Consider the following 16,702-nt stretch of genomic DNA (forward strand, 5'->3'; position numbering starts at 1 on the left):
CAATTCCAATAGTAATGTTAACAATACACATTGCCTGTTAAGCTAATTATACTATATGACTGTTGCCTCCCGTTTAAGTTTATTGTGATGGTAATGACGTTTGTTTTTTATGATAATTATTAGGTGGAGGTGACTAGCCAAAATGGTAACTTCAACCTAGCCAAGCTTTAGCTAGCTAGCCAGCCTTGTCTCATAGACTAGATATAACAGTACACTCAATTACAATGATATGTTACATAAGATGGTTGGTTACTTAAGGCAAAATCACAATCAAAATTGCGAGTTCGAATCTTATCCTGAATTGTACAAATGGTAATTTGTAACATAGCATACGAAAAGGAGTCGCTCGGATTTACATACAGAATAATACAAAATGCTCTGAGACTAGGTTGAGCTAGCCAGCTCTCTGCTCTGCAGTACAAGCTAGCTTGACTTCCTATAAAGTTAGAGAAACAAGTTGATGAAAAAGTAACTAAACATAACATGTTTTATTATCACCTGAAACAATATATATTATCCTGTGTTGAATGAAAATGTCATATTTTGCAATCTCCCAAAATAAATAACATCTCTGACGAGACACAGGGGCTGCCGTCCAAAAAACTTAAGACACACCCCCTCAGCCCTCAAATTAAGTGGACACGTCTGATGACGTATCACGACGTCTGACGAGTATACACTTGCAGGGCAAGGGGCGAGGGAGGAAGAAATAATTTTTTAATTAACCACCTTTCACCGGAAATGTGTCACTCGTTCATCCCGCGATGATTGTGTTTTCAGCCACCGGTGGCTTGTGGGTGCTGTAAATGCTCTACATTCAATTATAAGTGCATGTCTACTTATATTAAATATCATTATTAATATATGCCTACTGTATGATAGCTAGCAAATTAATTAGCTAACTAACGTTAGCCTGCCTAGCTGGAAATTCTATAGAAGGGAAATGTTTTATTTCTACAATTTCCAAAAGATAACCAAACAATAACATATTTACTTTTTACGTAGTAGCAAAATGTCAAACTTATTTGCATTCGTTTTTACTAACACTTGTATGTTGACTTCTCTATTGATGTTGTTTTTAAGTTTTTGCGGACTTTTCGTAGCGTATGTACAATCATCGCGAATTGAATTATGGGGTGTTTCAGGACCCGGAGTGAACATAAGTGTACACTCGCAAAGCCGACCGAAACGAGGGCTGAGGGACTTAAGTTGCAAACTTCCCTTGCTTGGTTAATTATTTGGACCACCCTCCAAGATGGCGACAGGGATTCCCCCAAGGGCATAAGGCATGGGTAAGTGGATGAGGGTGTGTCTTATAAGTGTTTGGACTGCAGCCAGGCTCTCCTCCAACTTGTGTTACAACAAAGATTATGGATACACTGACAAGATACATGTCTCTCCGCCCTAACAATTGTAGTCATTGTCCACAATGCGATACGGCAGGCTATCTAGCTCCCGCCAAGCTTTCATTGGATTTGTGGATGCATCTCATTATTGTAATCGTATTTTTAATATTCGATGAGGGTTGTTGATGTCAAACGCCTGTATTCAATGGAGATGCTATGCTACTAGCTTCAATCTAAGAATATGCATAGCCATCTCGAGACAACTCCGGTATAAAGTGTTTTTTCTCAAAGTTGTCTGTCTAATTATATCAGTACACTTGTAACTACTTAGCTAAGCATTACAAAACTCATTGATCTCCATACAAACTCCTTGCTTGGTGGGTGAAACAGCGGGGTGGGGGGGGGGGGGGGGGGGGGGGGGGCGGCGCCACCTGCTGGAGGGAGACAGGTTTTCCATTGAGTTGGGTGTATCTCTTCCTCTCTGACATTACTGCAAGCTTTAAAGAAATACAAGATTCAGAGTGTAGCACAATGTTGCACTGTCATTTGTCATCACAAAAGGGGATTTCCTTGTTATACGCTCCAGCATTCAGAGTACTTTTGTACTGGGTGAGCTTGAGTGGTCGAAGTGTCAGCATCGCCCGTACCGAGATCCGTAGCTGGGACAAATTGTGTCCCTTGAGAAGGCAAGAACAAGATGCATGTCAAGAGAATTGCAGTGTTATCATAAGGAGATGTATACTTGGAAAACGGAGGAGGAATGCAGGGAAAATGAGAGGCAGAGGAGGTCGAAGAGGGAGGAAGAGGGTGACCTTGAATCGGTTAAAAATGGCAGAAAAAAGGGAGATGGTTCGTTAAAAAAGAATGGTAGAAAGTGTAAGCAGAATGAGCTGAAGACGGGAGGAGAAATGGAAGTGTGTGAGGGCGAACTATCAGAGGGGGCAGGTGTGGTGAAGTTCTCGGAGCCTGAGGCTTGCACCGATGGTCAGGATAAAGATGAGTCTGTGACAGTAGGAGTGACATTTTTGAAAAAGTGGACCCTTGCCTTTTGGCTGATCCATAGGTGGTTTCAGGGTGGGTGAAAACAGAGTTGGGTGCTGTGGAATCGGTGAGGGTAACCAGAAGAGGTCTTGTGATAATTGTTTGTGTTTCTGCTGGTCAGAGGGAGCAGGCGCTCAGTGTTAAATGAATGGAGACGAGATGTGAATTGTTTTGCTCTCAAGAAAAGGGCACCATTGGAAGGAGTGATTACTGGGGTAGCGGTAAATGTGAAAGTTGACCAACTGAAGGGGAAGATTCCCGGTGTTTGTGATGCTCGTCGTTTGCTACGAAGTAGACAGGATGGCGTCAGTGGTGAAACAGAAGATTCGTTCTGTCTTTTGAGTTTTGATGTTGAGTCTTTGCCCAACAAAGTGATGTTGGGATATATAAGTTATCCCGTACAAGCTTTTTTGCTGAATATATTACCTTGTTACAGGTGTCAAGCTTATGGGCATGTGGCAGCAGTGTGTAGGAGGGAGGTTCCTAGGTGTGAGAAGTGTGCAGAAGGGCATGAGACAAAGGAATGTGTAGCCTTGGGGAAAGAAGCAGTACGTGTTAATTATAGGGGTGCACATGGGGCTGGGGATCAGAAATGTCCCATGTGAGAGAGGCAGGTTGAGGTTTCCAGGGTTAGAGTATTGCAGAAGTTGTCATATGCTGAGGCAGTGAAGAAAGTAGAGGAAGATGGGTGAAGGGGGCAGGATCCTGAGAGGAGTGGTGTGAGTAGTAAACTCAGCAAAAAAAGAAACGTTCTCTCACTGTCAACTGTGTTTATTTTCAGAAAACATGTGTAAATATTTGTATGAACAACAATTGAGACAAACTGAACAAGTTCCACAGACATGTGACTAACAGAAATGGAATCATGTGTCCCTGAACAATGGGGGGGTCAAAATCAAAAGTAACAGTCAGTATCTGGTGTGGCCACCAGCTGCATTAAGTACTGCAGTGCATCTCCTCCTCATGGACTGCACCAGATTTGCCAGTTCTTGCTGTGAGATGTTACCCCTCTTCCACCAAGGCACCTGCAAATTCCCAAACATTTCTGGGGGGAATGGCCCTAGCCCTCACCCTCTGATCCAACAGGTCATAGACGTGTTCAATGGGATTGAGATCCGGGCTCTTCGCTGGCCATGGCAGAACACTGACATTCCTGTCTTACAGGAAATCACGCACAGAATGAGCAGTATGGCTGGTGGCATTGTCGTGCTGGAGGGTCATGTCAGGATGAGCCTGCAGGAAGAGTACCACATGAGGGAGGAGGATGTCTTCCCTGTAACGCACAGCGTTGGGATTGCCTGCAATGACAACAAGCTCAGTCCGATGATGCTGTGACACACCGCCCAGACCATGACGGACCCTCCACCTCCAAATCGATCCCACTCCAGAGTACAGGCCTCGGTGTAAAGTTCATTCCTTCAACGATAAACGCGAATCCGACCATCGCCCCTGGTGAGACAACTGTGACTCGTCAGTGAAGAGTACTTTTTGCCAGTCCTGTCTGGTCCAGCGACGGTGGGTTTGTGCCCATAGACGACGTTGTTGCCGGTGATGTCTGGTGAGGACCTGCCTTACAACAGGCCTACAAGCCCTCAGTCCAGCCTCTCTCAGCCTTTTGCGGACAGTCTGAGCACTGATGGAGGGATTGTGCATTCCTGGTGTAACTCGGGCAGTTGTTGTTGCCATCCTGTACCTGTCCCACAGGTGTGATGTTCGGATGTACCGATCCTGTGCAGGTGATGTTACACATGTACTGCCACTGCGAGAACAATCAGCTGTTCATCCTGTCTCCCGGTAGCGCTGTCTTAGTCGTCTCACAGTACGGACATTGCAATTTATTGCCCTGGCCACATCTGCAGTCCTCATGCCTCCTTGCAGCATGCCTAAGACACGTTCACGCAGATAAGCAGGGACCCTGGGCATCTTTCTTTTGGTGTTTTTCAGAGTCCGTAGAAAGGCCTCTTTAGTGTCCTAAGTTTTCATAACTGTGACCTTAATTGCCTACTGTCTGTAAGCTGTTAATGTCTTAACGACCGTTCCACAGGTGCATGTTTATTAATTGTTTATGGTTAATTGAACAAGAATGGGAAACAGTGATTAAACCATTTACAATGAAGATCTGTGAAGTTATTTGGATTTTTACGAATTACAGTTAAAAGACAGGGTCCTGAAAAAGGGACATTTCTTTTTTTTGCTCTTTTTAGATCTGTACCAGTACATAGGGATAGGCCAACAAGTGATATATGCCTCAGTTAGATTGGATTTTTAGCGTTTATAGCAATGGTTATCAGCAGTACTGCAGGGATGGAACGTAGGAACGCAGAAAATTGAGGTTGTGGTGGCAGCTGCAGAGAGGTGTGCAAGACTTGATGACAAAAGAGTTACAGGGTGTATTGAGTGGTGGTGTCCATTCCTTTCAGGCTGATGACCTGAGGTAGGACTAGATGGATTTAAATAGTGGAGTAGAGTGGTGGGTTTTTAGTAAGTGTAGGATATTTTTTATTTCTTTTATTTAAGCAAAGTATAAAGGAGTTATACTTCAGCCTAGTAGGTGGCGGTAATGCAACATTTATTGGATGCCAACCGCCGTTAAACCTCACCGAAGAAATACTTTTGTACTAGCTGAAAATTGAGGTAGCCTTCTGGATAGTGTTGTGGCTTGGTTCCTTGATCTTATCTATAGGCTATTCATCAACGTAGCCTATTTTGCATTGATAACCAAATATAGTCTTAGTGACCGTTCAAAGAGTCAACCGAAACAACAAGAATATACCCAAAAAGGTATTTTGTTTAAAAGTAATAACTGGTGATTCCAGGCTATAGTGAAATGGTAGATCCTGCTGCAGCCAGCTAGCCATGTGCATTTGTCTCCGTGACCAAAACAGGATGTTTTTCTATTTTTAGCTGATATGGGAATGAATACACAAGCAGCATATCAAACTGGGATCATGTTTTAGGTTAGCCTTACCACTCAAATTATCCCCATGCCTCGCAAAAACGTGACCACCCTTCTGAAGCGTCTGTACCTGTCTGAAGAAGCCTGCGCAAGGGGCAACATGTCAGGCTTTTAGCCGTGAATTTCACAGATCCCCATCTGCGACACTTCCATTGATGTCAAGGGAAGAAGCACCTTGAATGTCTGACTCAAAGACGCCACAAGAATTTCCATACTTCTAAATCATACTACAGCTTTGGAAGGTCATAAATAATTCAGTAGAAGGAAACAATTTTTGTTGTATGATGAAAAAGTAGTGAATTCAGAGTGAAAAAGGACCCGTCCACAAAATAACTACTGCACAATTTAGACCCCTTTGGGTCTGTAACTTATAGACCACAATGTTTATTGGTATTTAACCAGGTTTTTAAGAACACATGACAGTGTGTGTATTTGGAGGAGGTTTTATGAAGCATTTGTAAATCAACTTCTGTCAGGATGGATGATCTTGGAAAGACAAATTGCCATCTTTACGAACCATAAACCATTATTGGTTTATGAGCGTTGCCTTTTGTTAATCATCAATAATAACTTAGTAAAACATGTCATGAAAATACAATGGAACAGTGTGAGTGAGGGGGAGAGAGAGAAAAAAAAGTCTGTCGAGGGGAGAATATTGCTGTATGTGTTTTATGTAAGAAGCTTAGGTAGGCTACAGGGGGAAATACATTGCAAACAGATTGGTCCCCATCAGTCAAGATGTAACCCCCAGATTGGACAGAAGTCTTTACACATTCATATTAAACATGGAAATTTGGTACACTTATTACAGGAAAACGATATCATGACTTTATTGGGTGACCAGAAAATTCAACTCCATAACTGAATTGATGAATCAATGGATTTAATAGTGATGATATCCAATCTTATCTTGTTTTAGCGTAATGGAGTTTCAAGGAATATTAACTAAATTCTCAGATAATGCAGGGTGGGGTTGTCATGACGTGTGTGTAGGTGGCAGGGAAGTCAGGCGCAGGAGAATTAAACTTGGTATAATGGAGTAGTTTAATAACTTAAAACAAAAACTCCAAAACCGAAGTCCATAATAAAAATAAATGTGGGTACAAGAACCCGTCGCACACCAATCCATAAAACACGAGCATAACAATAAACGAACAAACCGTGACTACAGCGGTGCTATGTGCACTAACTCAAAACAATCTCCCATAACACACAGGTGGAAAAATGCTACTTAAGTATGATCCCCAATTAGAGACGATAGCCAGCTGCCTCTAATTGGGAATCATACCAAAACACCAACATAGAAAAAACAAACTAGAACCCCACATAGAAAATATAAACTAGACTAAACCCCTAGTCACGCCCTGACCTACTCTACCATCGAAAATAAAGGCTTTCTATGGTCAGGACGTGACAGGGGTGGTGGATTGCCCTTCTTAAATGCTTTTATAAACATTATGTAACATGTAGAATGGATTATTTGTTTCAAATTACCTGTAATATTATTGGTTTATTGACTGGGAACATCATATCATAATGTAAACACAATCTGTGATTTGATCTGTGAAAAAGCTAGAGAGAAAAATGTCTCAATGTGTTGAAAAGCATCGACTGGCTCTTTACCTTTACATTTCACATCAAGTCACCATTTGTATCTACCAAATATACAGTTGCGGACAGATATTGCACCCTTGAACTTCTGAAATAATTCCCTATTTCTTCAAAACTAAGTTACAATTGAAATAACCAATTGGTCTCCACACTTGGTATTGGATTGTCAACATTGCAGAACCAATTTTGTTTATGAAAAATTACATTTATAATGTTAATTAGGAACATTAAATCAAATGGCATGGCCCAAATTATTGGCACCCAGGAGCTTCAGCTGCAAACTACTCCAATTCTTCAATGTTTGAATGGTGCCTTCCACCAACTGCTGTTTTCAGGTCTCGATACAGGTTTTTGACGGGATTCAGATCTAGACTCATCGCTGTTCACTCCAAAATAGTCCAGTGTTTATTCTTAAATTCCTGCCTTGTTCCCTCTTTCCCTCTCTCCTCTGAGGTGTTTGTGTGTAGTACAGCTGAGAGGTGTGTATGTGGGTGGAGAGCCCTTAGTGTGCAGTGACCCGCTGCTCCCAAGGGCCATCGCTTGCTGCCTGGCAACACGCCGTCACCATGGCGACAAAACCAACCAAAGCGGCCACTCGCACACCTGCTCAATCTCTAGCTTACATGGGGATGCGTGCTATGTGTGTGTGTGTGTGACAGGCATATAGACAAATCAGACAGACAGGCAAGCAGACAGAGGAAAAGAGAGCAACAGTAATGGGGGCTTAAAAATTACAGGGCTCAACATAATTTTCGATAGTACTACTAACTACCAGTGGAGGCTGGTGGGAAGAGCTATAGGAGGACCGGCTCACTGTAATGGCTGGAATGGGATAAATGTAACTGTATCAAACACAAACATATGGAAATCACGTTCATTTATTCCATCCCAGACCGTCCTATAGCTCCTTCCACCAGCTTCACTGCTAACTACATAAATGACATGACATAATATTGTAATACAGTAGTTAAGATACTATAGGATGTAGACTGGAGGTATTGGGATAATACTCCAATCCCTTTTTATCCGTCACCTGTTTTGTAAACAACAGGTGTGGACTAATGGTGAAATGCTTACGGGCCCTTCCCAACAATGCAGAGAAAGAAAATAGAGCAGTAAAGAAAAGTAAAACACATAATAATAGATAGCCAAGTTATCATTACTTATTATGTATGTACAAGGGGTACTCGTACCGAGTCGATGTGCAGGGTTCACAAGGTAATTGAGGTAGATACTGTATGTACATATAACTAGGAATAAAGTGACAGATAATACACAGTAGCAGCAGCGTATGTGATGAAACAAAGTTGGTGCAAAAAGGGTCAATGCAGATAGTCTGGGTAGCTATTTGGTTAACGATTTAACTAACTATGGCTTGGGGGTAGAAACTGTTCAGGGTGCTGTTGGTTCCAGACTTCGGTACCACTTGCCGTGAGGAAGCGGGGAGAAGAGTCTAGGACTTAAGTGGCTGGAGTCTTTGACAATGTTTAGAGCCTTTCTCTGACACCGCCTGGAATAGAGGTCCTGGATGGAGCTCGGTCCCAGTGATGTACTGGGCCACACGTACTACTCTCTGTAGCGTCTTGTGGATGGATGCCGTGCAGTTGCCATACCAAGCGGCGATGCAGCCAGTCAAGATACTCTCAATGGTGCAACTTTTTGAGGATCTGAGGGCCCAATCATTTCAGCCCCCTGAGGGGGGAGAGGCGTTGTGTCCTCTTCGCGACTGTGTTGGTGTGTGTGGACCATGATCCATCCATACTTAGTGATGTGGACTGTAGTAACGCACTGGCAACTCTATTATTCAAGCTCTGCTGCTCTTCTTTCTGTTTTTACCATGACATACAGTATATCGTCATTTTACTGTATTTTACTGTTTGGCCTCAGCAGTCACAACTGACTAATTACGTTTTTAAGCCATTACCATTGAAAATTCTATAAATATTTCAGATTTTACCTGTACAGATCAACACATTACAATTTCCCAACCAACAGATAAACATTGACTCTTGATTTTGAAAAAGAGAACAACTCAACTCTAAATATGTGTGGTGCAACTTAGGCGACAGCAAGAGGAAGCAGTATCCTCCTATACGTTGTCAACTCCTAGCATCAGTAAAGCATGGGGATATGAAGTACACAAAAAACACCACATGATGGCAGCATCGTCTTTAGAATGGCGATTAGCTCTGTTCTGTCGCCACTTTCCACAGGTAATAATTGCGTACAATCAGGGGCGCTCCTTCATCAAATAGTCATTAGTGCAAGAAAATTAGAAGTGACAGCTGTAGTGGCCTACCAGTTGTGTAACAGTCACAGAGGAATTGACCTAATTGAGGTTACCTCTTTTACCAAATGTATTACACTTCATTTAGCCGATCTCATTTGACATTCAATAAATAAATAATGTCGTTTTTTAAAGCGTACCTTTATAAATAATGACTGTATGAACCCCACTGGGTGCAACAACTCACAATGGTAAAAATCGTTGTGTGTAGGGGGGACCCTTTACGCAAAACCAACAGGTGCATTATAACTTTTTTTAAACTTGTTATAAGCATGTATATATAAACCTTTATAATGCCCTTACAAAATCCTTGATAGAAAAACTATTTGAAGTTATATTCCTGGGTCATTCTTGAATTGAGGTGGCATTTCGGCATGGCACTTTAGAAAGATTTTTTTTTTATAAATGTTTTATTTATTTAAATGTATTTGGGTACATCTTCCCATTCTAAATTTTTTTATTTATTTTAATTTTTTATTTCACCTTTATTTAACCAGGTAGGCAAATTGAGAACACGTTCTCATTTACAATTGCGACCTGGCCAAGATAAAGCAAAGCAGTTCGACACATACAACAACACATAGTTACACATGGAGTAAAACAAACATACAGTCAATAATACAGTGAAAATAAGTCTATATACAATATGAGCAAGTGAGGTGAGATAAGGGAGGTGAAGGCAAACAAAATATATATATAAATAAATAAAAAATATATATAAAAAGGCCATAGTGGCGAAGTAAATACAATATAGCAAGTAAAAAAAATAACACTGGAATGGTTGGTTTGCAGTGGAAGAAGGTGCAAAGTAGAGATAGAAATAATGGGGTGCAAAGGAGCAAAATAAATAAATACAGTAGGTAAAGAGGTAGTTGTTTGGGCTAAATTATAGATGGGCTATGTACAGGTGCAGTAATCTATGAGCTGCTCTGACAGCTGGTGCTTAAAGCTAGTGAGGGAGATAAGTGTTTCCAAATAAACTAATATGGTAGCTTGATCAATTTAACATTAGTTAGAATTATATCAAAAGATTGATTAATGCTTATGAAGGCGCCACTTTTAAAGTCACTGAGCTCTTCAGTAAGGCCCTTCTACTGCCAATGTTTTTGTCTATGGAGATTGCATGGCTGTGTGCTCGATTTTATACACCAGCAACTGGTGTGGCAAAGCTGTCAAAAAGACAAAGGGTGGCTTCTTTGAATAATCTCAAATATAACATATATTTTGATTTGTTTAACACTTTTTGGTTACTACATGATTCCATATGTGTCATTTCATAGTTTTGATGTCTACACTATTATTATACAATGTCGAAAATAATGAAAAACCCTGGAATGAGTAGGTGTGTCCAAACTTTTGACTGGTACTGTATGTGACACAGAGTAGGCTACAATGAGTGGAATGTTTTCTAAAAGGACTGGGACCCAGTCTATGTCTCTTGGGGAGAATATAGGCTATATTCAAATATAGGCTACGTTTTCAAATGGAATGAAGGGAATTTCGTAATTTTCACCATAAGTCAATTCTCAAGGGGGTGGACGGTCAAATAGGCTACCGTAGATGTTTAAATACCAATAACAGCCCTTTGCTACCTATCAATTACATTTTTATTTGGGGGGGGATTTCACAAGTCAAATGCATTGAACTAACATCAAACAGATCGAATTAAAGAAGCGTACAAGGAAACTTGGGACATGGACAGAAAGTTAAACAATTGGTCATGTCAGGCTTACAGTGATACGAAGGCTTATAAGGGTTTCAACATGGGTAAGTTATTTTTATTTGTGTTTTGAAACATTGACAGAAAAAAGTTAGTAGCCTATTAGCCTGGATACAAATAGGTAACGTGTGAGGTTGTAAAATACCATTGACAAAAAAAAAATACTTGAAACGGAATTAATTATAAATGGACTATATTGAATAAACCAGCGTTAACTTATTGGGTTATTGTGTAGCCTAGCTATATTCTTTGTTACGGACTCTGTTACAACTACATATTTTCAACTTTTTTTCCATCCATCACGGGCTTGGAAACACCATGCAAGGCACTGTGCAACCTACTTCGAAATATATGTGCTTCTAAACATGAAAACATGCTGATTCTGTTCAATTAAGCAAACATAATGAATGCTTTATTAAGGATATTGTTATGATTTCAATGTAATGTATTCAAATTGCCATTAAAAAAAGTAAAATAAAAAATTATTTATCAGGCAATTTCATAATAATAATTCGGCATTCGAAATCTATAGTTATCATTAAAAAAAGATAACCATTCAAGTTAGCGGATTCAAATCATAATGCCGACAACGGGCACCTGTTTACACCTCTCAATCATGTCTTTTACGTGAGCGACGGCAATTCTAATCTCCTAGTGCGGGACGCCATTTGGACAGGAGAACAAAGCAACAGATTCTCAAATTTGTCCGACGCTAGTTGAACGTGGCAAAGGTTGGGAACCTTTAAGCTCAGTCAGGAGTGCTTTGTTCTTGCGCTCTAGTCTGAGTTTATTAGCTCGACCTTCCATCCACACCGTTCTTCCCCTGTTCAAACGGTTCTAATAAAGAAGGCCTCATGCTGGCAACTCAATCAGATGCCTTCAGACCGGTTTCTTTGACCTATATAGCCTGCCCTATACCCTGTAATTCAGCCTTCCTATACTGCTATTCTTTAAATTGCTATGGGGATCTTGCCTTAATGCTGAACAGGCATTTCTTTCGTGTCCTTATTATCTGGATGGAGAATTGTCTATGACATAATGGATAGAACAGAGCTACTCTGCAGGTGTCTCTGCCTCTCTCTCCCTGTGTGTGTGTGTGTGTGTGTGTGTGTGTGTGTGTGTGTGTGTGTGTGTGTGTGTGTGTGTGTGTGTGTGCGTGCGCGAGAGAGAGAAAGAAACAGAGCAGGCCTAGTTATTCGGTCAAGCTAGGATGCCCCCTAAATATTAACATTAGTTTTTATTTAACCTTTATTTAACTAGGCAAGTCAGTTAAGAACAAATTCTTATTTACAATGATGGCCTACCCAGGCCAAACCTGGACGACACTGGGCCAATTGTGCACCACTCTATGGGACTCCCAGGCACTGCCGGATGTGATACAGCCTGGATTCGAACCAGGGATTGTAGTGACGCCTCTTGCACTGAGATGCAGTGCCTTAGACCACGCCACCACTCGAGCAAGTGATAGTTGAGTCTCAATCAATGGAGAATTGTCCAGATGTATACAATATCAATAGCTTCATTCCTTTCCATCACTATCTTGTGGAATTTGTCAAGAATAAGATGATGATGACAAGAAAAAAAAATGTAAAAAGGTTTTCGGTCATGCTCGGTATGCCTCAGCAAATAGAAACTTCAGTTTGTTACATAAGCATTAATCAATCTTATACTATCATTCCAAAATTCCAAGTGTACCTTATAAATAAATGGCTGTATGCACACCACTTGTCATTTAGTTTTCAATATGAATGATATGACAGGGGTGCAACACTCACAATGGTAAAACTAACTCAAAACCAACAGGTGCATTATTACTTTAAAAAAACTTGTTATGAGCATGTATAAACCTTTAATGCCCTTACAAAATCCTCGATAGAAAAGCTATATTCCTGGGTCATTCTTGAATTGAGGTGGCATTTCGGCATGGCACTTTAGAAAACAACATTTTTCTAAATGTTTTATTTATTTAAATGTGTTTTGGTACATCTTCCCATTCTAAATCAAATAATATGGTAGCTTTAATACATTTAAATATATATTTTTACCATTATGATAACATTGTGCCACCAGTAGGACTAGTAACACCAATGATGACAACACCAATGATAGGATTTAGGTAAATTAGGAGTAAATAAAATGGAGGCCACATATTCTCAAATCTAAGGTCATTAACCTGTTAGAAATAATTTACTGAAGTGATATGATTTTATAATTTTGCTCACAATGTATTTTCCCTTCATTTAATTTGAGTAACATCATGTGACACTTTGGATTTAGATAAACCAAATTATCAACAGAATCCTCAAATGTATGACATACTAAAAGGGTGTTATTATCTAATACATGTAATCTAGACCCTTCCCCGATAACAGTTTGCCACTGGACGGAATGCTCAAGGTCCTTGTATATATTCATAATGAGGGATTTTCAAGGCGGTAACACCAATGACTTTAAACTGAGGGACACGTATTATATATATATATATATATATATAATATTTTTTTTAAGTATTTTAATAGCCTTCTTTGTTTTTTAATTGATCTATACAATTTATTAAATCATTTTGTTTACTTTCTAGCATTCAAAATAATAAATATCTCTAAATCCCCAAAACACTACAACTCTACTGGATAACTACTGGGAAAAACCTATTTGTTCACCCTAAGTAGGCTACTTTAAACAATGCATAAAATGTTGCAGTATAAATAACTTGCATTATGTTTAATCGTTGATAAACAGTTCAATATAAAAAATAATACATGTATAATGCGTAACTATTTGTCATTTTAAAGTGTTTTTCATGGTTGCAAAGGCGAGGGACACAAATGCTTCTGAAATTCAAATTCACTTGTAAACTTTAAGCCCTCTGAATGAACCATAGATTTAAGCACTACTTTTAGTCAAGACAGCTAACCATTATAGTGCAACACACTATTCAATTCGAAAGGGGTTGGGTTAAATGTGGAAGACACATTTCAGTTGAAGGCATTCAGTTGTACAACTGACTTGGTATCCTCCTTTCCCTTTCCAATGTGTGGTGCTGGCAGATCCACACCTAGGAGCTGTCCCTTCAGCACCACACATCACTGGACAGCAGATCCACACCTAGGAGCTGTACCCTCAACAACACACATCACTGGACAGCAGATCCACACCTAGGAGCTGTCCCTTCAGCACCACACATCACTGGACAGCAGATTCACACCTAGGAGCTGTCCCTTCAGCACCACACACCACTAGACAGCAGATTCACACCTAGGAGCTGTCCCTTCAGCACCACACATCACTGGACAGCAGATTCACACACAGGAGCTGTCCCTTCAGCACCACACATCACTGGACAGCAGATTCACACCTAGGAGCTGTCCCTTATATATACACACACACACATACAGTACCAGTCAAAAGTTTGAACACACCTACTCATTCAAGGGTTTTTCTTTATTTTTAATATTGCCTAAATTGTAAAATAGTGAAGACATCAAAAGGATGAAATAACAAGTATGGAATCATGTAGTAACCAAAAAAGTGTTAAACAAATCAAAATATGTTTTATTTTTGAGATTCTTCAAAGTAGCCACACTTTGCCTTGATGACAGCTTTGCACACTCTTGGCATTCTCTCAAAACTTTTTTGCTTACTACATGATTCCATATGTGTTATTTCATAGTTCTGATGTCTTCACTATTATTCTACAATGTAGAAAATAGTACTAATAAAGAAAAACCCATGAATGAGTAGGTGTGTCCAAACTTTTGACTGGTACTGTATATACCAGTCAAACTGGTATATATAACTGTATATAACTGAAGAGCTCTGTGACTTTCAACGTGGCACCGCCATAGGATGCCACCGTTCCAAGAAGTCGGTTCGTCAAATTTCTGCCCTTCTAGAGCTGCCCCGGTTAACTGTAAGCACTGTTATTGGGAAGTGGAAATGTCTAGGAGCAACAACGGCTCAGCCGGGAAGTGGTAGACCACACAAGCTCACAGAACGGGACCACCGAGTGCTGAAGCGCTTAGCGTGTAAAAATCTTTGTCCTCTGTTGCAACACTCACTACTTCAGCACAAAAACTGTTCATTGGGAGCTTCATGAAATTGGTTTCCATGGCCAAGCTTCCGCACACAAGCCTAAAAGCACCATGTGCAACGCCTAGCATCTGCTGGACTGGTGTAAAGCTCGCTGTCATTGGACTCTGGAGCAGTCAAAATCCATTCTCTGGAGTTATGAATCACGCTTCACCATCTGGCAGTCAGAAGGACGAATCTGGGTTTGGCGGATGCCGGGAGAGGGCCACCTGCCCGACTGCTTAGTGTCAACGGTAAAGTTTGGTGGAGGAAGAATAATTGTCTGGGGCTGTTTTTCATGGTTCAGGCTAGGGCCCTTAGTTCCAGTGAAGGGAAATCTTAATGCTACACCATACAATGACATTCTAGACGATTCTGTGCTTCCAGCTTTGTGGCAATGTGTATATATATCGCCTCCTGCCTGGCCCTTTTCCTTATGAGAGTGTTTTTTACCCTCAAAATTCAATTAGATTTATAGAAATTCTGTTGATGCACTGCGAACATGGGCTACATCAATGCAGTGGCGATTTTAGCATGTAAATCTTGGTGGGGAAAAAATGTAATTGGGGATACATGCCACTACACAACACTAAACAATACATAATTGCACTTTAACGGTGACAAACGGTGCCCACAAACTGTTAGGGCCTACATAAAGCTGTCCCAACAGCAGTCCCAACACCTTAACACTGCTACACCTGGCTATCAGCGGAGCCTTGTCTGGCAGAAAAACTGTTCATTCAGCCTCATTTACTGCCTTTTAAAAAAGCATACCTGATATGTATAACTTGCTTAAACAAATGTGGTTTCTATTGACATTTGAGATCTACAAACTATGGCATAAAGGGACGACAAGCGGATAAGAGGCAATCGGTAATTTCGATTGAGACATTAATGAGTGAGCTAGGACGGACGTAGTCAATACAGCTATTTGTTGAGCACTTTTGAAATGTACAGCGACAGAATTCAGAACATGGGCCATTCTTACAGTGATCTCCCTGTACACCAAGTCAGAACCATAGGATAAATGAAGAGAGCATATAAGCAGACAATGAAAGCTCTTACAATATTCGATGATTACATTTCTCTATAACAGGTTATAGGCTACATGTGCACCACCAAATCAGAACAGTAGACAACATTAAAAGGGAAAGACCCTAAGAATTTGGTGTATGAGGCACATGGGCTACTAACAGCTTACTACACAACATACAATCAGTATTACTTTCTTAGCTACATATACATATCTCCCTGGCATATTGCACCATTTATGCAGCAGCATACAAGACATTTTTGGACTCACCTTGTTGTGCTGTGCTCACTTGAACAGGAAGGTGGCGCGGTGGTCCTTCGTGGGCAAATTTTGTCATCAAACTTTGTCATCAAAGTCTGCCATTCTCTGGCTGTATGGTGCTTTCAAGACAACTGGTAACTCTGACAAAAACAAGGTCGAATCATGATGACGTCAGTGATCTTCAGGTTGTAGCTCTAGAAAGAGGCCGAGATTCCGAGTTGGATGACCGTTCAAAACATATTTTCCCTGTCGGAGATCTTTTTCCCAGTGTTACCAGTTGTCTTGAACTCACTGAAGTAAGATTTCCCAGTTCCGAGTTAACCGTTGTTTTGGGCGTGGCAGAAATCATGTTGGATTGACAGCATGGCCAATGTTGAAT

The sequence above is a fragment of the Salvelinus fontinalis genome, chromosome 32, assembly GCF_029448725.1.
Source record: "Salvelinus fontinalis isolate EN_2023a chromosome 32, ASM2944872v1, whole genome shotgun sequence".
NCBI classification, from domain to species: domain Eukaryota; kingdom Metazoa; phylum Chordata; class Actinopteri; order Salmoniformes; family Salmonidae; genus Salvelinus; species Salvelinus fontinalis.